This window comes from Salvia hispanica, unplaced genomic scaffold (genome assembly GCF_023119035.1).
Source record: "Salvia hispanica cultivar TCC Black 2014 unplaced genomic scaffold, UniMelb_Shisp_WGS_1.0 HiC_scaffold_365, whole genome shotgun sequence".
Lineage (NCBI taxonomy): Eukaryota > Viridiplantae > Streptophyta > Magnoliopsida > Lamiales > Lamiaceae > Salvia > Salvia hispanica.
This window is the reverse complement of record NW_025952097.1, coordinates 82175-106251: the sequence shown is the minus strand read 5'-3', so window position 1 is coordinate 106251 and position 24077 is coordinate 82175. Positions and strand designations below refer to the sequence as shown.

At 35.6% G+C, this 24077-nt stretch overlaps 3 pseudogenes; all 3 read left to right on the top strand.

Moving 5' to 3' along the window:
* Positions 1–3269: 3269 nt before the first annotated feature.
* Positions 3270–6185, top strand: LOC125199054 (annotated as a pseudogene).
* A 4324-nt stretch (positions 6186–10509) lies between these two features.
* Positions 10510–14294, top strand: LOC125199056 (annotated as a pseudogene).
* A 4071-nt stretch (positions 14295–18365) lies between these two features.
* On the top strand, positions 18366–22561 carry LOC125199055 (annotated as a pseudogene).
* The last annotated feature ends 1516 nt before the right edge of the window (positions 22562–24077 follow it).

Here is a 24077-nt window from a genome sequence, read left to right as displayed (position 1 = left end):
GTAATAATAAATATAATTATATAATAATTATTATTTATAGTTAATAATTTATTTAAAATTTTACAATATTATTTTTTTTATAAATAAAAAATAATAAGTAAATTTTTAGTTTAGTATTTAAATTAAATATAAATTTAAAATCTTGATATTTTCCAAACACAAGAAAGTAAAGTTACTGTGAATCAATGAATCATATTCTGGATTCATTTTCCTAGAATCTTTTTCCCTTTGCTAACTTTACTTTCCCCCAACCAAACATGGCCTTAGAGTTTGTATACTAGAATTCATCTTTCGAGTGATTGAATACTGTAAAACTCTTATTTTATTTTCCAAGGAATAAACAGATTATTTTTATCATAATGTTGATATGTTTTACATTTAATGGTTGTTATATTACATACTTAAATGTATAAGAAACTTAACAAAGTCTAAGTCATTGTTTTAGTAGATCATTGTGGAGCAGGTCCACTTTTAAAGGGAATAATCGCTTCGAACAAAGAAAAGAAGAATTTCATAACCTAGACAGCTTAGACTACCTATCGTGAAAGGTTGCAATGTCATCAAGATATTTCTAAGCTTTAGTGAAATAAGATAACATTGGTGTGTTATAGCACCGAATCGATCTAACAACAAGACATATCTTTATGCTATCTATTGAAAGACGAGATCTTGATAAATATTTATTTCTTAATCAATATATGTTAGCATTGAGTATACGTATTAATTATGCACTACTTTGACTTATCAAATGGTCGGATTTTCTTAACCAATAATCCCGATATATTGGGTGGTGGTGATTAATATCTACGGTTCTAGGATTGCTATTATATCGAAACGTATGTGACGTAAGTTTCGTTTGATAATGTCCTCAAGAGGAGCCAAACAAGGTTTTATTATTCGGAACCTAGCTAGTTGGAGTTTGGTTACTCTATGAACAATAAATAAATGTTTCATGCTAAGTCCACTTTTAGAACAAATAAGAAGTTAATTAATTACGCCTATACAGCATAATAATTAGTTAATGAACATTTCTATCTTAAGTACTGAAAATAAACAATAAACAAAACGAAAACCCGAATTACTTGTAAATTTGAATTTGTAAAGGGCATTGCAATATTATTTCGTAGATGGTCGCTAATAATATTTCAATATAAGCTTGTATTAAATTATGGGTTCGATTTAATTAGCAAAAGCTAATTAGGGGAGGCCATATCCAAAACCTTCCATAGATCCCTAATCGAGCCCAATATGAACTTAATATAAATAGGAGAATAAATGAGACAAAATATACATAATTTCAGTTGAAACTTTCGAAAATATACATAATTTCAGTTGAAACTTTCGTCCACTCTATACACGTAGGGGACGAATTTTCTTTCTTTTCCCACTTCGTGAGGATCTTCTGCTTCTTTATTTAAGTCCTAGTGTTCTCGATAAGATCACCCCACACACCGATATCGAAATACGCTTGGTGACCAAAGAAGATTTGTGGTCGAGTATCGAAGATCTTCACGTGGAGAAGTAGCGAGCCATCTATGATTCTTTGGAGAATCAAGAAGGTATATTTCACTCCGTAGAAAAGCATGTTTTAGGTTTCAATTAATCTTAAAGCATGTTTTCATTGAAGTTATGAGCATGATACATGTGATAATTGCGCTAATAGAATTTGTCCCAATAATCGTAAATAGATTGTTTTCTCTAATTTATTCATGATTCCGTTGCCAACTCCTTCAAATACTTGTCTCAATTGTAAATCGTTCGGTGATATACCAAAACAATGTCGTATATTTCCTTAAAGGTAGAAAATATGCGAATTGTCACCGCAACCTTTCACGATTTGGTAGTCAAGATGTATATATGTTGTGAAATACCATTTCTCGTTTGTATAGAACCGATTGTGTTATCTTACTTTGAACGACGCACAACCAGTCTAAATAAGCAAAAGATTTTGATTTGTTTGTTTCTTACATTTAAATATCCAACAACATTCTCCCTTCAACCCCGAAAAATATGAACTATTTTCTCATTATCTGTATCGAAAAGTATGAACTTTCTAATTTTGGAATTGTTAAATAACGCATTACCCTTGCACATCATTTTAGTTACAACTTATACCATTGCACCACACTACTAACAATGTGAAGCTCACTCGACTAACACTATTTGCGCTACCCTTTATCTCTCTCTCTCCTATTTTACCAATTATACATTAAAAACCGTGCCGAACAAATGTTCATACTTTTCATTGACGTATATAGTATTATAAATGTATAAACAAAACATATTGTGAAAAAATAATTTGTTTCATTGATTAAAAAATAAACAAAGAGTTTTTGCATTACACAAGTACTCAAAAGATGTTTTTAAAGTATACAAAATTTAAGAGTAAAAGTTTCCTCTTTAATTTAATTATTTCTCGTATTTAAGATAGAAATATCCAATCATTTAAGTATTAGTTGACTTTAATTAACATTTTTACCCAATATTATCTAGTTCAAGAACATTATTTAGTATTCATAAAATAAATTCAAACCGATCGAATTTACAGAATACGAACACTCTTATTAAACTAGATTTCATTAACAATTCAGCCCAAATAATAACCGCAATCTAGACAATAATTACTGACTCATATTTTAATCTTCATTTAAAAAAATCGATAATAGAATCTGAAGATCTAATTTCATATCTTATTCCAACCCCACGTGTTGTTGGGTATAAGGATTAAGGATTTATGTATCGACAAATCATATCACAATTTAATTTCTAAAGGAAAGAGAAATCAACGATTACTAATTTTAAATATTTTTTTCTAGGTAAACATACAATATTTTAGTTTTACTTTGATCTTCTAGTTGTAGTAAAACTAGTAATGAGGGGGAGTAATAATCCGGAAAGGGAAAATATTAATGCGCATTTCACATTTTTTCCCATTTTCCTATCTTTGTATTCCTTTTCCTTCCCACGCTGCCACAACTCACAACTTCCCTTTTTCATTTTTTTCCTTTTCCCCAAAAGGGAATACCATTTTTTCCGTTTAAGACCATCTATTCAAAGCTTTTTCTTCAGATTATTTTTTCTCTCCACATTCTTATTTTCGTTTTGTCTTCAATTTTTTATTTAATGCTTCATCATTATTATCATGTGAATATATATAGTTATAGAGGTAGAATTAAAGCCCAAATCATTTTACATTTAATTGCATTTTTTTCTTACTTATGATGATGATGATACAAATTAATTTGTGGCAATGCAGTTTTTGGGGAGAAATGGTTGGCCATTTGCTTTTGTGTATATTACTGTTTTTGACCATACAAGTTAATGATGGTGCTAAGCTGCCACTTGTTCAAAAGAAATTCAAGACTCTAAATGGTAGGATGTGCAACTTGTCTTAGAGTTTATGTTGGTTACGCGCGTAAAAATGAGCATGTTTTCTCCGGTGCAGGCGGTCAGCCGGAGGTTGTGGCACTAGGTGGATACTCTGGATTCTTCCCTAGCTCAAGCATGAGTGCTTACGACTTTTCTCACGACGTTAGCATGCCTGGGACAATCCAGTATTGTAACGTACATTTTTCAAAGGATAACGTTGGCTTCTGTATCGCTCAAATAAATCTTATGAACACAACAAGTATCGAGGAATACGATCCTAAAGGAATTAAGGAGTACAACGATATGGACAACAAGTCCGTGCTACTTTGGTGTCGACTACCCTGCCAACGTGCTATTTGAGAATGTCACGAGTGAGTCTAGCATGTCATTTTTTGCCTGTGTGAAAACGTTGCTATTGTTAACGTCTTTCTTTTCCCATAGTACGACAAAACATTTACACCAGATCGGGAGTGTACGATGGTGCTCCACTGGTTGCACCGCTTCAACTTTTCAAGATAAGAAAAAGATACCAACAAGAGTTTGGTTGAACATTGAGGTCCATGTCTTTCAAAGACTAGTAATCTATCAAGTTTCAACACAGAATAATAAGATATCACTGATTAAATGTTTTTTGCAGAATTATATGTTCTATAAGGATCACAAGATAGATGTCGAATCGTTCCTCCTAAACGAATTGCCACATCTTCCAGAGTTCCTCTCTTCCCAGAGATAGGATTTTTGAAGTCTATAGGAGCAAAGGCGGCCAAGTCCAAAACGAAGCTTATCTTGACATTCCTCGGATTGGATGAAGTTGAGCCAACGACAAAAACCATACGGTTCCCTAATAAAAGATCTGTCCATGATCAAATCATTTGCATCAGGGATTGTTGTACAAAGAATATATTTGGCCTGTTGATAAGGCCAAGGTGTTGCTGCCAGCAACGACCCTCGTGCAAGATGCTCACAAAGCAGGGCTTTCCTGTATGCTTCGAGCTTTGCCAACGATAGGCTGTGGAGCTACAATTTTAGCTATGATCCGTGCTAGAGTACGTACACTTCACGATAATTCTGAATTTTCTGTTGATGGAGTCTTGTCTGAATTTCCTTCCACTGCTTCAGAAGCAATCGGTGAGACACCTAATCTTCTGCGATTTTGCGTTTCCCACTCGTTATTTTAGTTGTCTCGTGTAATAATCTTCCTGTCCTTATCACAGGATGTATAAATGTGGACAAGAAGGCTCCCAGGGAAGTACATAGTAAGAAGAAATATAGCTCGGATTCTTGTTTATTTTCGCGTATATTAGTATGATATGTATTCGCTTTATACCACAGCTTTGATCATATCCCACAACGGTGCTAGTGGAGATATCCCCGGTTCGACTGATGCTGCCTACAACAAAGCTGTAGCAGATGGTGCTGATGCAATTGATTGCTCGGTTCAAATGTCGAAAGATGGAGTTGCCTTCTGCTCCGACTGAGCTGATCTTATGAAAACAACTAATGCAGCAGCTATGTTCATTGATAGGTCGAAAAACGTCAAAGAGATTCAATCAGCTGATGGTGTTTTCTCCTTTGAACTCAGGAACGAGATTCAAACTCTTAAGCGTACGTACGTTGATCCATATATTTTCTAAGTTCCTATTTACACTGACACTTTCCATATTTTCAGCCAAAATCGAGAGTTTCTTCCCGGATCTTCCTAGAAATCCTGTAAACAAGAACAACGCCAAGCTTCTGACCCTTCCCGAGTTTTTGGAACTTGCCAAAACAGTGGGAGCACACGGCGTATTCATATCCATAAGGGTGAATGAATATATCTAGCCTTTCCTTTGAGATAAAAACTCTTTGCTTTGTTATTTCTCACACATTTGTAATCCCTCAGAATGCTGCATTCCTTGCTTCAAGAAGGGTCTTGACATAGTCGGTACAGTCTCTTCAGCGCTAAGCCACTCCAAGTTCGATAAGCAGACACTACACAAGGTTATGGTCGAATCAGACGACACATCAGTGCTGGATGCGTTCAAAGATGTGGCGACGTACGAGAGAGTGTTGTACCTCAAGGATGCCATAGGTAGCGACGACCAAGCAGTGCAGGAGGTCAAGAAACACGCGAACGCAGTTAACTTGCGCAGAAACTCCATCACGGTCGCTGAAAACAGCTTCATCGCCAACTTCACTCAGACCGTCCCAGCCTTCCATGCTGCTAACATCTCAGTATATGTTGGGTATCTGAGGAATGAATACCAAAACTTGGCCTCGATTATCTGGCTGACCCGTATGTTGAGATCGCCACGTTGACCGCCCACAAGTTGACGGCTTCTTAACAGACTATCCCTACACTGCAAATCTGTTTTCCAGTAAGTACTTACTTGTGCTTACTATCCCAATAATCGGCCAATGAAATGTGTTGTGGTGTGGCAGGATCATCGTGTTAAACGAGCAATCTCCGTATGTTATAATGCCGGTCCAGCCAGGTATGATGTTCCCACAAGAAGGAGTAGCTGAGCCACCTCAGCTCAGCCCGAAGGATGTGGTTGATCCACCTCTGCCTCCGGTGGCCAAGGCGCCTCGCTCTTCCGGCTGCCACCCCGAACAAACAAACTTCTTCAACTACGAACACATTAAGAGTTAGTGCTCAGAGCTTATATTTTGCTGCACTGGTGCTGCTTCTTACCATCTATACATAGAAATCTCATTTTCACTGACACTGAGAAATATACATTCATACACTAAGAGAATGTGAGAGTGAGTGATCTCTGGAGTTAGCCAGATTGTTGTGAAATATTGATGATGGTCTATAATCAGAAAACAAATGTAATTATTCACATTCATGGTCTTAAACAAGAAAAAAGTTGTGTATTTTCTTCAACACTTCTTCCCTCTTTATTTTTTGTAATTTGTCAAATATGTGCATTCATTACTATAACATCGATTATTTTATAATTTGTTTTGCAGGTTCAAAACTAATGTGAGATGGAGTCTCATCCTCACAAATTGTACAACCGAATAATTATCATGGTCGGCAAAACATAGGAAGAAATTGTATGTGAATAATATCAAATAATAAATTCAAATTTGATCTTCAATAGTAATCGTATTCTTTGATAATGTACTCATATTGTGTTTCGTAATCAAATTCAAAAGACCTTTCTAGATTCCAAACCTTTGGCCTCGCGTAGTTTCCCATTTTGACTATAACACGTACTCCGTCAAGCACTTTCGAAAATACACGAGTTTTATTATGTAATTTTCTAAAATAGAAATTGCTATTTGTTTGGGGATCAAAATGACAAAAACTAGTCTCTTTTTCTTTTATAGAACGAAGGAGATATGTGTTTCGACAATGTTATATAAAGTTGAAAATCTACAATCGAAGAGGAAAACTTACAGGCTAAAGTAATAGACTTGTAAATAGCTGATTAAATAAGTACTCCATAGTGTTTAGTGGTGAAAAAGTGGGCGGTAGTTATGTGGGAGTGCAAGTGTGTTAATGCAATTATTATAATTTTTCTTATTATTATCATTATATCTAAAGGAGTCTTATACTCCTTTCTCTCATTTAGGTGGAGTTTCTAATTTGACACGAGATTTAATATAATATTATTTTGTGAGTAAAGTAGAGAAAAAGTAAGAGCAAAGAAAAAAATGGAGTAATGTTTCTATATTTTTCTTTTCTTGACATCTTTTTGAATTCGGACCATAAGAGCATCTCCAATGGTAGTAGCCACCGGCTAGCGATTGACGAGCACTGGCGGCTAGCCGAACCATTGGAGTAGGCTAGCCGAATTTCGGCGAAAAAACCGCCAAGCTAGCCTGATGCGTGTGGTCAAGCCGATGCGCGTCCGCCATTGTGGCGGCCGATCGGCAGCGCGATTTTTAATTTAATTTTTTTAAAACCTATATAAACGCGATTTTAGTTTCATTTTCATTTGCACGTTGTTTTAACGAGTTTTTCTCTCTAACTTTCGTACAAGAGCATCATCGAGCGATGAGTAACGCGGTGGTAGCAAGTGGGTGGTAGTGGGGGATGCCGAGGAGTACGAACGAGGATGAACGAGGCTATGGAGGCCTACATGAACCGCGAGATGGAGCGTACATGCGTAGGTGGAACAAGAACGATACCTCGCCCTCCACGGTTATCCACCACCGAGCATGATTGATCGGATCATGCAACAGACATCGCCGCGTACGACGACTACTTTTCGGAGAACCCGCGGTTTTCCGCACACATGTTCCGCGGCGTTTAGAATGCGCAGGAGTTATTTATGCGTATCGTTGGCGCATTAGAGCGTCGATATCCGTGTTTCCACTTCGCACGATGCGGTTGGAGGCACGCCACACCCTATCCAAAAGTGCACGGCGACAATCGGCAAGCTTGGCCTACGGAGGCGCGGGACATGTGGATGAGTACCTCCACATCGGAGTCGACGCCTGAATGTCTCGGCATTTCATGAGGCGTGATGAACGTTCGTGAGCAGACCTTCGAAGCCCTACTCCGAAGATTGTCGAGATTTGATGCGATGCACGGGGAAAAGCATGGGTTCCCGGGATGTTGCAAAGATGATCAGATGCATCTGGGAGTGGAAGAATCGTCCGATGCACTGGAAGGGCCTACACGACCGGCTACAAGTCAAAGAATCCCACGATGATCCACGAGGCCGTAGCGACACGCCGTGGATCCGGCATGCGTATTTTGGGGTAGCGGTCGAACAACGACCTCAACGTCCCGAACTCGTCTCCCTCTTCAACGAGAGTGCGAGGCTCTGGCCCACGCTCGTTTGCTGGCAACGACAACCGCATGATATGAGCTACTACTTGGCGGATGGGATATACCCTAGGTGGCCCGTCTTTATGAAGACGATCAGGCACGCAAGTGATGAAAGGAGGCCTACTTTGCTAACGACAGGAGTCGGCGCGCAAGGACGTGGAGCGCGCATTTGGTGTGCTCCGGCTCGATGGGCGACAATTAAGGGTCCAATGCGTTTGTGGGATGTCACATGCATATCCCAAATAATGTACGCCGCATTATCCGCACAACATGATCGTCGAAGACGAAGGCGTACAACCGACTAGTTGGCCCAATGGCGATGAAGCCGGTCCAAGCCACGGAACGGCCACCCCTAACGTACGACGTGGGGTACCTCTCGATGAAGTCGGCCTCAAGGAATTTGCCGACATGCCCCAAGTGGATGCTCATATTCAACTCCAAAAGGATATAATTGAAGAGTTGTGGGCACGAGGGACGCACGCGATAGTTTTTTTTTTCTTTATTAGTACCTTTTAAATGTAATTTTTTTTATCTATGTACCTTTTTAAATGCAATTAATGAATTTTCCAGTATATGTCTCGTAAATTTAATTCCGTAATTTAATCGTAATTTTAATTCTGTAAATGTAGTATATTTTGAATTATTTTTTTGCAATGGCCTATGCCGGCTAAATCGATGTAGGGTGGATTTTTAGTCTTTAACGTGGCAGGAGAGAGTGGCGACCTAATAGCATTGGAGATGCTCTAAACTCCACTAAGATTATCTACCTCAAATTAGTCTTTGTCTACATTTCACTATATAGATGGTATCAGTGGAGATATGAGAATGACTCAGAATAAGAAATTCTTGATATGATATGTGCCACATACAATTCTGATTTCTAACTCAAATGAATTGTGTCTTCTAATGTTATTTTTTTGTTTGATTACAAGTGTTCTAAATCGAATCTGTTTTGCGAAATTATCTACTCAACGTGAATTAAAACCAAAAGTCTTCGAAGGTGGCGAATTTGAACCTGACCTCAAGAATATAAAATGGTCCGATCTTAGCGTGACTACAACTTAAAAATTTAAGGTTATTTTAAATAAATCTTTGCTATACTATCTTTTCCTTTCTCTCATCGCTTGGCCACCAAGATGGGTTGCTGAGGTCAAAATATCACACCATAATAATTTTTTTCGGAAAATAAGATAAAAATTAGGTGAAAAGACAATTTTTCCTTAATGAAATTTTATACTCCTTCTCATTTCTACTCACACTATCCTTCTACTCTCTCCCTCCATAGAAAAATATCTCACTTTCGCCATTTTGGATCAGTACGATTTAAAGTCTCATTCACTTTTTTATATTCTAAGTGAATGAAGACGCACCATTCATAACTCATTACACTCACATTTAATTATAAAATCAATATATACAAATATGGTCTATATTCCACTAACTCATTTCTTTTTTTTCACAAAGACAAATAATTTTTAAAACTCAGTGCAAAATTAAAATGACACTATAAATGACGTACAAATTGAGTATTACTTAATTCTAACGTATTTGGTCCTTTACGTTTATGTTTAATTATTTTTGAAGTACTTTGAGACTATTTTAAGCGTTTAATTGATTGGCAAAAACTCTAGTTCGTTAAATATCAATCGAATAGTAAACTAAGACTAAAGACATTTATAGTATTAGTATAATTGAATTATTAATATTGGAAGAAAATATGGAATTGACCGATCCAACTAATTTCAACTATTTGAGTAATTGAATTATGAAAGATAGGTCCCCATGTTCGACTTCTTTAATTTTTATATTTTGGAATTTCCCCTATTAAATATTTTATTTCATGTATACTATATTTGACAAATGAACTTTATATTTCATTAATTCACTCACTCACATATAAAATAAGAATTCAGATTCTATTAATTTTTGTTAACCAATTTTCTTTATAAATCTTACCCGTATCAAATTGTAGTAAAACATAACCGAATGTTTTTACTTCACACACAATAAGAAAAATTGAATACAAAATAACACGTCACATTGAATACAATCAAAACATATCCCTTTTCCCCCTATAGTAATTTCTCATCTTATTTATTTTCCCATTGATTTATTCCCATTGGTGTTGTCATTGTGTATTGGATTGACTTCCATTCAATATCAGCTTAATACCCACATCTTTTTTCCTCCTTCACTTCCTCAATTTCACACTTTTTAGTGGATTTCTTCACACTAGGAGGAAAAAAGGAGATTTCATTTTGTGTTGCAAACGATTTGATTTTTCAGAAAGCTTTAGTTTTATTTTTCGCCGGTTTCGGTGTAGACTGAATTTACATTTAATTCCCGTGCTTCTTTTTAACTGTGGGAGATTCAAGAAATCCACAGACATGGGAAAGCATGGACCTTGCTATCACTGTGGTGTTACAAGTGAGTTTTCTGGTTTTTCAATAACAATCTTGTGTTTTTTATTCTGAATTTGTAGATTAATAAGCTGTTAGTATTAGTTTTTATGATTGAGCTAGTTTTATTCTAATGTTTTTGGCATTCATTCAGTCAATGAATTAGTCTCCCTTTGATGTTTTGGTGAGAAGCGAATCAATGAACAATGAGCAATATCTATTCACTCATTTTCCCTCTCTTTTTTGTGTGTTTGCTGGTGTTGTTTCCTGTTTGATTTGCAACCATGGGGATTGATCATAGTCCCCTGTTCTTGTTCTTCAGTTCATTGCCAATTTAGCGACATTCAGTGTATTCCAATGAAGTTATGCGTCTTTTGGATCAAATTCGATCAATGCTTAACCATCGATGTTAGATATCTATCATGGATTATTATTGATAGTACTAACTTTCCTACAAGGAGTATGTTGATAACACCGTGATCAGACTTAAACGAGTCCTTGTCATGACAATGTGAAGCATGCGCGAATAGTTTCATCTCTTTATCGGTTAATTAGTGCAAAATCTTTACATCATTCCTCTACCAATTGCAATGTGAGGTGCTTCTATGCATCAGTAAATGGAGGCACTTCACCATTTTTTTTCTTTGAACTGGTTTCACTTTTGAAAGCAATTTTGTGAGAGGTTTAACAGAATGTGTCATGAGTTAATTGTTTGAAGTTTTTAAGTGATAGAGACTGAGCTTATGCTAAATGCCAAAGTGGTTCGAAGATTACAGTAACTTTCTTGAAATGAATTCAAGGTCCATCTGTCGTCATACTTCTATAAAACTTGAGTTTATATGTTTTTTTGTGCTTCAACTTATGTGGTGAAACCCTCTGATTTCTATCATTCTTTTCTCATGACGGTTAATGGTTTTTCGACTAATCGCAATCATGCAACAGGCACCCTCTTTGGCGTAATGGGCCTCCTGAGAAGCCAGTCCTCTGCAATGCATGTGGTTCACGGTGGAGGACAAAGGGAACTTTGGCAAACTATACTCCTCTACATGCTAGGGCAGAACCTGATGAAATAGAAGATTTGAGGTTTACTAAGGTGAAAACTGTATCTGTTATTAGCAAAGAGCCGAAGGTTCTGAAGCGAAGCTCAATAGTGATGTAGCTGAATTTGGAGACGTTCCCCTGACCGTTACCAGGGTTTGCAAAAGTCTATGATGAAGATACAAGCAATAGATCAAGCTCCGGTTCTGCCATATCCAACTCTGAAAAATTTGCTCAATATGGCAATGCTGATACAAGTGATTTGACAAGTTAGTAGGATCTGTATGCATGATATCATTCTAGCATCATGATCCGCAACACTTGTCTTCTTTGACTATTATCTATCATGTTTTCTTGGGAGGGGAAATATATGAAGTGAGGGACAATTTTTTGTAGGGCACTCAAGGTAAAAGGCCATGGAATATGGAAATAAATCAATGATATTCTAACTTACTGCTTATAAAGATTTTGAGCAGACTAGATATTGGAAACCTTGAAAAGCTTATGCATCATCTAATAAGGCGATAACTTATCTTTCTGTTTCTTGTTGTATAATATGCATGTTGTATTGTAATATGGTCAAGTTCTCACTCATTTGCCATCTCAGGTCCTCCCCAACCCAGTGCCTGGGATTCGATTGTTCCTTCTAGGAAGAGAACCTGTGTTGCAAGGCCAAAACCTTCTCCAGTTGAGGTTCTTACCAAAGACCTGTATACATTATGGTATGAACAACAGTCATCATGCTTGTCTGGATCTTCAGAAGAAGACTTGCTTCTCGAGAGTGACAAACCAATGGTATCTGTTGAGATTGGACATGGAAGTGTACTTATTCGGCACCCAAGTTCATTTGTTAGAGAAGAAGAGTCGAAGCGAGCTCCCTTCTGTTGATAACAAGCAGTATACCTAGCATCACGGGATATAAGATTTCATGGTCCATTGAAGACACAGGGCCTACTCATCAAGTAAAGTTAATGAAAAACTTAAGACGAAGGCTTATCCTGGCATTGTACATGGACAAACGAGAAGGTATTTTAATATCAATCTCTGGTTCTTATGAGTACACAAGGAATTTTCGGAAGTATTATTTCTCAGCTACAGATACCCTAGAGGGAAAATTTTGTGAATTAATAAGTTCAAAGAGCTAAATATTTTGTTGGTGACATATTGATTGAAAGTTTGCATTTGGTTAAAGCACGTCACATGAGTCATAGATTAAGATTTCATCCATTATGAAACAAACTTCTTTTGATAAGCTTCGTAGATTTCTTATTACTTATTTCTTGTCCATAGCTTTCTTATTTTCTGTCCAAATTTAACATAAAAACATAAGACATGCAACGTGTGTAAAAAATAAATTAGCTGCTTTGTAACTTTGATATGATTAATATGGTTAAGTAGCTTCTTTGAATATGCTGTTAATGCATCTTTTTTATTTAATTTCAGAGACAAGGATCAAGTTGTAAAATTACCGATTCTTGCACATCATAATTCTCCACTATGTTACATAGATCTACAAGTAAGTTGAAAGAAAATGTTTAGTTGATACTAATAAGCAGTTTCACATTTATGTCTAGTGATAATGCATGTTTACTCGGTTCCCTATTCAGCCATGCCATAGAAAAATCCAACATATGTCATTATTTTTGTGAACTGTTCTTATATACGTCATAGTTTTGTAGCAATGGGCTGTCGATATCATGTCTTCTTGCTATGCATATTTTCAGTTAGTCATATTAATTTTTCCATTGTAATTGAGGTTATGAAGTACTCCTGTCATGATCTGATTCAGCTTATTTTCCTGCTCATTCTCCTTAAGCTGTCATATGATATGCCATATTGATGCAGGACATTGTTAATTTGAATTGTTTACAAGTCATTTGACAATTGCCGAACAACAACAGTTGATGAGCTTATTACCTTCTGTCGATGCTTCGGATGCTCCATACAGGTGTGTGCTGTAACTTTTCTTTCTAGCTAATGGAAGTCCAGCATGATCACATGTCTTCATAATTGGTTTAAATAGTTATCCACATTTGACAAATTTTCTAATACTGAAGAACGAACTACGCCCCTCTTGTTGTTATTACATCACAAAATAGAAATGTTGCTTTGTTCATGCATAGTTTTCGATGCTTCTCAAAGATTGATTAGATGTTGTGATAACTTTTTTCATTTAAGCTGAATATTAGTCAGAAAAAGGTAGTAGTACTTTATAGTACAGAAAATTAAGCTGACTGAAGGTAATGCATATTTGTTTGCTTATTGTGGGCTCTGTTTTTTTTAGCCTTAAAAGCATGTTCGATAGCGCTGAGTTCAAGCTGAATCTATCATCCTTCCAAAACTTATTGCTGAGGGAGTTTTTGGGTAACTCGTATGGTGGGTTCAATACGGATGATTGCAGAATTTTGAAGAAACTTGTCTTGTGCGATTTAACTAAATCAAAGTGGGTGGAACAACATACAGCTTTTAAGGTTTGTAGTTTCAACAACTTGTCAAGTCTTTTTCAATTGTGTCTCTCATAGTTTAATTTACACTCGAAATACTGTTCTATTTAGGATCTGAAGTGCAAAAATACCATCAAGTCAGAAGTGACAGGACGATACAATGGCTTTGAAATTGTCAATGGAGCTAACTTTGAACTATCACGAGAGGGACAGCACAAAAAACTACAGGTAAATTGTGGAAATTTGACAACTGTTAAGTATTACAATGTTCAATAACTGTGACACTAAGAAAAAGGAATCTAAATTTTTAGAGCATATACTGTCATGTGGGTTGAAAATGTTTAAATAACGACGGGCTTGTTAACTCGTCCTTTTTAAGTTTATTTTTCAATGTTTGGGAGATGTCTGCATATGACCATTTTATAATGCTTTAAGACTTGGAGCCGATAATTGATTTTTTACTTGAATATTTTTATTTCATCTGATCTACTGCCAAATTTTCCCATTTTAATTCAACAATCCAGTAAAACCGGACAGCGCTGCTATGAGTGTTGGGTTTTCGCTTTTCTATCTTTTCATTCTTTGCTTAATACTACAAGATCATTTATGATTTCTATTATTTTTTAACCCTCATGTCCTAATCAGGTATGCCAGAATTTTCTGTACGATTGTTTGTTTTTTCCTTTCCTATGTTATTTACCCATCTGTCTCATTATAAGGGGCATTTATTTTTTTTTAGGGTCTCATATTAGTGGAAAAAAAAGATAATGCATTTATTTGTTCCCCAAAAAAAATATCTTGATCTCATTGTTAAAATTGAATCATCAAGATTAGTAAGCTCTAACTGGTTGAATCATCAAGACGCTAAGCTCTAACGGGTTTTCCCCGGGGATAAAAGTTACCATGAAGATCCCCGGAAAATTTCTGAAAAGTCAGGTGGGAAAAAACGAAACTTAGATAGAGATGAGTTTTTGTGAGTGCAAGAGTTTATTTTCAATCCAAAACGAAAGGGTTCCTGGTGGGGCACATCCCACTTCAAAGGGGGAGAACTCTGACCAGGATTTGCTGCTTGATGTACCATCCAATGGCTCCTTTCCAAGGCAGAACTCCTCCCAAGTTCGAGTTTTCCCCCTTTGGCTAGTACTAGTGAGCTCAGCGTACCCAAAAAACTTATCCACCCGTGATGCTACTTGCATACCTATGTGCACTTATTTTTATACGGGGGGGAGGGAGGTGTTCTAGATTTGGTTTAACCTTTTGGTTTTGTTTTTCATTTTTTAAAGAAATAGGAGTTTCTGTTCAATTTGAGGTTGGATGGATACCTTGTTCCCCCCCCCTGAAAATGGTGTTGGGAAGAAAAGGGGGGGGTTTATTTGCATTTTGGATTATGTACAGACTAACAAAAAATTGTGTTATGGAAAAAAAGGAAAAGGGAATGAGAATGTATTATTCTATTTTATTTTCATCTTTTATAAAATATACAACTAGTATACTTTAGGAATAGAATACAAGACACGTACCACTACTTTTTTTAATATGATGATGTGATTAATGCTCGTGTAGCTAAGGGAAATTTTATTGCTATACGTTCCCATGATTATTCTTTTAGGGTGTTTTTTGGGATTCTAATTCAATTTTTTAAACTTTTTTTTGATGCAATTAAAATAATTAGTATAAAAAATTTTATACCAAAACAAAATTAATTATTGGTGAGACGAAAAAATTTAATATAACTTGTACTGTAGTACTTTTCAATTGAATATTTTTTTAAAAAAGTATTTATATACTAACATATTTTTTATAATTATTTTTCTAAATATTTGGAGTGGTTCTTTGTGCGAGTGTATGAGTGCCATATGTACTGTTAATGTGCCATGTAGATTTGTGTGTGGGTTATGTGTTTTAATGAATTTGTGTGTACACTGTAGTCTGTATATAGTGTGTCTTTTGTGCGAGTGTTTGAGTGCCATGTGCACTGTACATTAGTGCCATGTAGCTTTCTTTGTGTGTGGGTTATGTGTTTTTATTTATTTTGTGTGTATGGATGTGCAGTGTGTACATGTGCAATATGTATATGCTTATTAGTATATATATATAATTATTTAGAATTTCAAATATTCGCTTTGAATAATTATCTTTTTTTTTAATTGAGTTGATTTTTTTTTTGGATGGAAGATTCAAAAGAGATCGTATAGTTTGAAATGAATGTAGACCATAGTAATACAGATAATATACATTTTGTCAAAAACAAAAATAACTCAATTATTTTAGAATATTTCAAAAACTCAATTAGCAAGGAATGGGAGGAAATTAAAATTAAAATATTTTGGTATGCAAAAAAATTGATGCCATAATTTTCTCCATCTCGGCAAAGAGTATTTTTAATTCTTTTCCTTTTAACATCATTTTTATAAGAGATGATTTTCACTAAACATTTTTTCTCTCTATCGGTATTTGCACTACTATCCACTAACAACACTTTGACTGCTTTTTTTTCTATTTCTCTCTCTCCCTACTTTATTACCAAGATTAAAACTCACGTTTCCACCAAGGCATACTATGAATCCTAATACCAGTTAAGTCTACTCATTTTTATAATACATCTCAAATTATAATATTTTCTTTATACTTCATCAATCTTCTAGGAATAGGTCATTAAGAATGATACAAATTTTAATATGTAATTAATAAAATAAGATAGAAGAAAAAAATAGTTGAATTAATATAAGGAATGGTGGGGGTTATGAATTATAAATTATAATGGGAGAATGTTTCATAAATATATAGTATGAACTATTTCTATGAACTAAGGAAGTATAAAAAGTGAAGCATAATTATGGAAAAGTACTTAGAGATGTGCACGCTATTAGCTTAGCTGTTCACTATACACATTACCAGCCACAAAATCAAGTACGGCCACCAATGCCCATGTTTCCTAGTATAGTGGACATACTGCGTTCTGCACAAAAAATTTTTATTTTTTCTATTTTGTTTATATTTTAATTAAAACGGTATATTTATGGGAATCATGTATATGAGGTAAAAAAATGCGAGATACTTATAGAATTTAAAAAAAAATCAAAACATGAGAGCCGCGGCTCGTGGCCAATACTACAGGAAAAAATAACACGCCTGCCAGCAGGGCCACATGGCTAAGCTAATGATTGTGATATGCTACTTACGTCTAACTTCTCCTCTGGGCCATTAATTCCAGTCATTTTCTTAGGAAATAAGGGTTGGGCATTTCTCCATGGCCTCGTAACATGTTCTATAGTGGACACTCTAACTTTCGCTAGTATAGCTACCATAGTTTCAAATGTATTTTATTTCGTACTCATTTGTCTTAATTGGGTTGGGTCAAAATGTTTTGATATAATGATTGAAAATTAGTGTTTGATGGATGAAATGAAAATAAAGAAAATAAGAGTAGAGAAAATATAATAATGAAATAAAGTATAGAGTGTTTTGTTTTTTATCTTAAAAAATGAAATGCCTAAATTTTGTTGTGATATTTATTGATATTTCTTTTTTAGTTATGATATTGTATTTAATATTACCCGCGATGTTTCTAGTGTTTTCATCGGTTTTATTTGGGTGTATTTTGTTATTTATTGTATTGTCTATTTTGGTAAAGGGCCTAATTTGTAAAAATAGCACTCTGCAAGTAAGGTTGCATAGGAGTTTGGGATTACTCATACTAACATCTTTTGGGAATTTAATTGGAAACCGTGTAACTATAGTAGTCATCCATGGAATTACTGAATCTGCTCATTCTTAGAGATATAAATATATTCATATAATTGCCCAGTTTTCTCTTATGAGCTATTTCTTGGACTTTTTCTAATATTGAATACTATTATTTTCTCCATTTTATAAAAATATGGGTAATATAATATAGAAACTAAGATAAAATGGAATAAAGTAAAGGTTATTATGGAGTATCACAGAAAGAAGAGTTATGCTAAAATGTTAGCTAAAATAAATATGGATAGCTATAATCTACATTATTAATAATTGCTAATAATGTATATAAATTATAATAAGCCGATATGGTCGTATTGCATTAAATGTGATAACTTCTAAAACGGACTCACATGATTTGTGATCTTTACCTAAAACAAAAACGCAAATATTTTTAACGGAAGCATTTACATTTAAAATAAAATTAATTAGAGTCTATTAATGAGTTTGGGAAAGAAATGATAATGCTGTTAACCGAACATGCAGATACGCCACGTGTCCGTCCACGTTTCGTAGTCCTCTCCTTCCCTTCCCTCCATCTCCATCAACTCGCTTCAATTCTATCTATGCCTTCTTCACCATTTCCATTTCAAATTCACACCAATAATGCCGCTTTCCTTGCGTCCTTCTGACAAATTAACCATGTCCAACCATCGCCGAAACCCCCCGGCATCATCCTAATTCGAGCCTCCATGGCAAGGACTGGACTCTCAAAACCTACCGCTACGTCGTTTTGTTGGTCACATTCATCGCCTACACCTCCTATCATGCTTCCAGAAAGCCCAGCAGCATAGTCAAGAGCGTCCGATCCAGGCCAAAACCCGGCGACCAATCGGATCTGCCCTGGCCCTTCGGCCAATTGTTCATCATCCACGACGCGGCGCCGATTGCGATTGCGATTGCGGCGAAGAATAAGGGATGGGCGCCGTTCAACGGCAAGCGACGGGACGTGGAGAGATTGGGGGCGATTGATGTGGCCTTCCTCGGCAGCCATGCCATGGGGATGTACGGCGCTGGCCATTTGGATAAATTAGAATTCGGATGTTCCCTCACCACCGAATGGTTGGGAGCGGCATCTTTGTAGGCCTTTTTGGGATGGGTTACTTTTGGGATATCTACATTTTCTCCTTCTATTTAGCGATGCAGATGGTTGCAGGCCTCTTCCAGGCCACGGGATGGCCTTCCTGTTGTTGCTGTGATTGGGAATTGGTTTTGGGAAGAGGAAGAGGGGATTGATTAGTGCAGGTGTGGAATGCTCACACCTCGATCAAATTACTTGCTGGATCCTTGCTTGCTGCTGGTGTGTTGCAGTATGGGTGGGGATGGAGCTTTATCTTCTGCCTGGGGCTTTTATATTTGTTAGTGGGATATTAGGTGTATCTCTTCTTGCCTGCTTACCCGAAGATATTGGATTCTCAACCTCTGCACGAAGCCCTTTACATGGGATAGCGCTGGCTGGTTACCGGGATGAGGAGTCGCAGAGATTGAAGGAGAGTTTGGCTGGAAAACTCGAGTTCGGGAGATAGGAAGAGTATTGACTAGTTCAAGCTTGTTTGATACCGAGTTATTCCGTTTGCACTCTGTCTCTTCTTTGCCAAGCTGGTTGCGTATACGTTTCTTATTGGTTGCCTTACTACCTTAGTCAGACTGGTAATTTTCTAGTCTTCGCCTTGTTATTAGTGTGCACTGGAACTGTTTATCTTATTCAATACAGGGTGTTTCAAGATCTTAAAAAATGTAATGTCTCGGTAGGCTAGAGAGAAAAACGTGGTTGAAGAAAGATTAAAATTTGATGGCTATATGTAGGCAATGCCCATCCGACCCATAGGCATGTGGGTTGCATGGGAAACTAATGGAACAATATTTCTTGTTTCTCTATTCTGTTAGGAGCCCTTTCCATTTTTTACTTTGATCCCAAAAATACTACCCTCGGCCCCCCAAAAATAGACAAGTTTATGAATGGCAACGGGGTTTTTAAAGTATAATTGATAAAGTAAAAAAGATAGGAAAAATAAGAGAGAGGGGGGGAAACATAGTGGAATTTTATTAGTGGGGTTGTGGGGCCACATTTAGAATGATGTGTATGGTTAGAATGGTTGAAAACTTTCCATTTTTTGACTTAGTCTACCCCAAAAAGGTAAAACTAGTATACTTTTTTTGGACGCGGGGGGGGGGTATTTTTTTTATTCTCTGTGTATTCTTCCCGGGCACTTAATAATTTTTCACTGGAAACAAAAAAAAGTTGCATGCATATAAGGTGTGAGGTTTTGGTTGTGTTGTGTAATGATATCCCCCAGCATTATCCTATTTTTTTTTTCTTTAAATACTTTTATTATGTGTTGAAGTGAAACTTTTAAGAAAAGCGCATGTAGGATAAGAAAGTAAAGGTGACTAACTATAAATCCTCAGGGGGTAAGGGAAAGGGTTTAAATTGTCACAAAAAAAAACCAAAAAACTAAAAGGCCAGCAACCCGAAAATTATTTGGGGGTTAGAACATATGGGGCAAAGAAATTAAAATTTTTGTGGTAGATCAGTTCACTGAAGTAATGGTTTACAGAGCTACAACATTTTTAACAATTTATAACTTCTTTTCCGTGCAATTAGACCATCAGGAGATGCCTTTTTGCCTTTTAAATGATGGGTTTTAAAATGTGGGTTTTAAGGGTCTTCTTTAAAATGTCTCCAAGAATCTTTTAGTCTGCACAACCGATTATTGTGGGTCTGTGATTAGTTTTTTTTATTCTGGAAATTAGGTTGAATTCATTTCACCATGCTCATTTGGTTACATTGTTACAGCTATTGAGGGGCAGTATATGTCGGTGAAGTCTGCAGGAAATCTTTCTACATTGTTTGATGTTGGGGGAATAATTGGTGGAATTTTAGCTGGTTATGTATCTGACAAGCTTAAAGCTCGAGCTACTACTGCTGCTAGCTTCATGTATGCTGCAATACCTGCTATGATCTTTTACCGTAGATATGGAAGTATCTCAAAAGTCAGCAATGTTGTTCTTATGATGATAGCTGGTTTACTTGTGAATGGGCCTTATGCACTTATCACAACTGCTGTTTCTGCTGATCTTGGCACTCACAGTTCTTTAAAAGGCGATTCACGGGCATTGGCAACAGTTACAGCAATAATTGATGGTACTGGATCTATTGGTGCTGCTCTAGGTCCTCTTCTCACTGGATTTCTTTCTTCAGAGAGTTGGGATGCAGTTTTCTACATGCTTATACTTGGTGCTTTTGCTGCTGGTCTTCTTCTAACTCACTTGGTTATTGCTGAAATTAAAAAAAAATTCTCCAAACAGTTGTCACCTGAACAAAATGATATTTCAGGTAATCCTTTCCTCTAGCTAAATTTGTTCCTATGGCATCTGACATTTGAAGAAAAAAAGCAAACAAAATGCAGTATTTTTTATGTAAGTGTACAATTTGAAAGTCAAATTACGGTGATACATATATTATAAATAATCACAATACATACACTAACATCTAGAATTGTCTTTAGGAATTGGAAACTGAATTCCTACTGTTGCTTTTTTTTTTTACTGTTGCATCTCAAATCTCTATATTCAATCTTTCATTTACTTAAAAGTTAAAATGAAAACATTCTTTTGGTACACTGTAGAATACAAAAACCCCATTTATAAAAGCTAATGAAGATATCTAAATTGAATCACAAACTATTGGTTATGGTTTGAGTATCTTTTCTCTGTTATATTATATACTACTTGCTAAAATGTTTGCCACTTTCCTACGAAGTTAAGTTGAGAGTGTTTACTATGTATTGTAATGTGGAGTTGACACTAGAGAATTGGCCCCTTAATCTGTTTTTGTAGGCATCCGTGCAATATACTGACAACATTTTTTGTTCTCTGGAAAATCAAACTATCCCTATACATGTGTCTAAAACTCTTGCACTTCTTTAACTTCAGTCAACTTTGCTGATAAATTTCTAGAATTCTCAATATTGTAGGCAAGCCATTTTCATAAGTATTCACTCCATTTAAAGAAGTTGTTCTAACCGGGTTCCATTTTGATCAATTTTTATAAAAAGTCAACTTCAGTCGTTGATGAAACATGAAATTCTTTAATTATTCTCCGTATGCATAATCGGAGGAGCATTGCAGTTGAAGAATAAATGTCTCAAATACTTTGCAGATTAACCATGTTGGGTGAGCTTTATGGTATTCTATAGTTTCATTGGATGCCCGCATGTTGATCTCAGTTGCTTGATGCTCTATGTTAGTAATACTCTGAAGTAGTGTGAACCTCAAGATGATGCAAGATATCTTATAATGAAGACGTCCATAGATACTGCTAGGAAAAACAATTAAATACATATGTTAAATCTTGTTGGAATTTGGATGAGACTGAACGGTGATCTTGGATTTCTTTACCATCTGCTTGCTCATAGTTTCTCATTTGGCACGTCTGTATGTGACTAGGCTGACATTGGAAAATTCAGTTGTTTGGCTTTCTCACTATTGAATAAGAGTTATGATGACCTTTTAAAATATTTTTGTTCCTGCTTGATGCATCTGCTATGTTATAATATAGGTTTGTGGTATTGCAGGTGAAGCCTCTCGGCCCCTTTTGCACGATCAAAGGCGTTGAGCTTAGCATCACCATCAACATCTTGATAAGAGTAGAGCATGAGAAACAGAGTTGTTAGACCCGGGTAGGTTGCATGAAACAATAAGTTCGATAATGCGATGCTATAAAAACTTGTGAAATAGTTCTGTAGGCTGTTATATATATGTATATATTTATTCTATATATATGTTTTTGTGCTGTGCCACGAGAAGACCTCACCAGCTTGGACTGCTGATGATATTCTTCCATCCCATTTCATGGCTGATAGAAGACATGTTTTTGCCTCAAATTCTAGTCCATGTAGTTTCTGGTCCATGTTTCTGCCTCAAATTCTGACTATAGACGATAGATTTGTTTGAATGTTTAGTTTAGAATGTTACAAACTTCCATTTGTTTTATTAGAAAGTATCCTTCATAATTCAACTTACAGTTATGTGTTATTATGTCTCACAATTATTTAGATATGTGCTTCCAGTTTAATCAAAATTTCTTAGTTAAAGTAAATCACAGACAATAAAATTCTAATTCTAAATTAAATTCGAAATAACATAGTTTATTATCTAATTTACTTAGTTAAAATAAAAATATGATAACCAATTCAATCTTTTATTCCTACAGAAGTTAAAAATATTTTTCAACAGCTATATACCGAATTTTAAGTAAACAAATATATATTCAATAATAAACTGAATTTTAAATCATTAAGAAATAAAAAATACGTATAAAATTATAATGGCTATATGCTAATTGTGAATTTCCAAAAATAAAATAAAAATATACTCCCTCCGTTCTAAGAAGTAAAGTCATTTTACTATTTTAAGTACGTTATAGTATAGAGTTATTTTCATTTTAATAAAAGTCAATACATTTCTTCTCACTTATTTTATTCTCTTCATCTCTTTAACTTTTTATTTATTTCATACTTTTTTACTTAATTCACTTAACACATTTTTTCTTAAATCGCGTGTAAAAATACGTCTCCACTACGCAAAACGAAGGGAGTAGTTGTGCGTGTAAAAATACGTCTCCACTACCGCGGAACGAAGGGAGTAGTTGTTTGGATGCTTAATGGAATGCTGAGGTGACATCAACTATAAAAGTGTAACTAACGATGTCTATGGATTATGAAATAAAATAACTTCTCTCTTATCTCTCACCCGCAATTTAGTTACTCCGGCAAGCCAGGTACTATTCTCGACCGCCGTTCAGTTTCCGATGGTCCTTGATTCGTACCATTTTTCGCCGATTGATATATGCATTAGTTGTTTTATGTCATTCCATTATACTTCTACGTTTCAAAAAAATGTGCACTTTCATTTTCAGTCCATTCCACAAAAATATGTGCTTCATTTGAAAGTTATACTCCTATCAATTTAATAATGTAGGTGCCACTATCCATTAACACTCAATTGATCATTCTCCGGGTACGCAATCTGCCCTCCTAACACTAAAACCCTATAATAATCTCAAGAACAAATATCTTTTCTCGTCTACTAACCACAACAGACGAACATAAACAAGCAAACTGAAGCAAGGAAATAATTTTCAATATTTCATCTTCACAACTAAATATCCAAATGTGTTCATTTCCAAGAATCACAATACATCTTACGTTATAATCACGCCCAAATGACAAAGTATGAAACAATCACATGTATAAGTTCAATGAACGTCTCCATACTGGGATTGTACTTTCTTCGGAGATTCAACTAAAATAGCGG